This window comes from Brassica oleracea, chromosome C1, assembly GCF_000695525.1.
Source record: "Brassica oleracea var. oleracea cultivar TO1000 chromosome C1, BOL, whole genome shotgun sequence".
Taxonomy (NCBI): domain Eukaryota; kingdom Viridiplantae; phylum Streptophyta; class Magnoliopsida; order Brassicales; family Brassicaceae; genus Brassica; species Brassica oleracea.
The window spans coordinates 38,430,130-38,431,346 of NC_027748.1; positions in this window are offsets into that span (position 1 = coordinate 38,430,130).

A 1,217-nucleotide genomic window follows, 5' to 3' on the forward strand; every position below is an offset into this window, starting at 1 on the left:
CCCCCCATGCTTCTCGCTTAGGACTCCTTATATACTGGCTCCTAGGTCGGTTTCCGCTTTTCATCTTCTGCCTTTAAGCCGTCATAGCGTAAAAATGGAGATATTTCATTTTTTCCGATCTTCGTAATTATCTTCAAAATTTCTTATTTATCCGTGGAAACTTGACATTTATCTTTCCTAGCGAACCAAGCGTAAACCGTCATGCGGCTTACGGACTGTTAGTTAAGAAATCGTAAGCTGGGCCTCGAGTCATATCTTAGGTCCCTTTGGGCCGTCTCCTGACTGGAAGCATTTATTACGGCTTTTTCCGATAAAGAACGAACTTTCTGCGGTTTTTACCGTAAAGTTTGATCGATGACTTAGAATGGCGGGAAACATGAAATGGGTTCGCTACGGTCTTCGGGAGATAGCATCAAAGGGGAGACGAGAATGCATGGACTAATTGTCGTATCGATGTTTCGGAAGAGCTCGGTCGCTACGTAGCGATCGAGCGGAACGGATGCTCGGTCGCTACGTAGCGACCAAGCTTCGGCTCAAGCTCGGTCGCTACGTAGCGACCGTGCGGAACAAACGCTAGGTCGCTACGTAGCGACCGAGCGGAACAAGCGCTCGGTCGCTACGTAGCGACCGAGCTTCGGCTCGAGCTCGGTCGAGCTCGGTCGTTACGTAGCGACCGAGCGGAACACGCGTTCGGTCGCTGCGTAGAGACCTTTTTCGAGCTCTTGTCTGATGTCTCGTGTTTCCTTCGCAAAGCTTTTCGTAAGGAAGAATCTATTTCGAAAAAGTATTTGTCGAAGAAAGTTTCCCGTTTTCTTCTTCGGACGTTTTGATTGTTAGCTTCGTCGTAACCGTTTTTGATCCCTGCAAATAGGTTCCAAAGATAAGAACCCTCGGAAAACTAAGAAAGGTGCAGAGAATGAAACCAAGGTTGTTGAAACCCTAGACACGACCGCGGCCGTTCATAAATCCCGAGACTTAACCGCAGCCAATCCCAAAACCCTAATAGCGATCGCGGCCGATCATGAATACTTAGATGCGGCCGGCCCTGATGTATCTAATACTGATTCTTGGGACGCCAAGATTCAAGGTACTAAAGGTCCTGATAATAATGAGATCTCAATAAACTATGTCTTGTCTGGGATACAATGGAATAGAAAGAATGTCGACATGGATGATATATTTGCATACAAGGTAGCACTTGAACTTATGGATTTGAA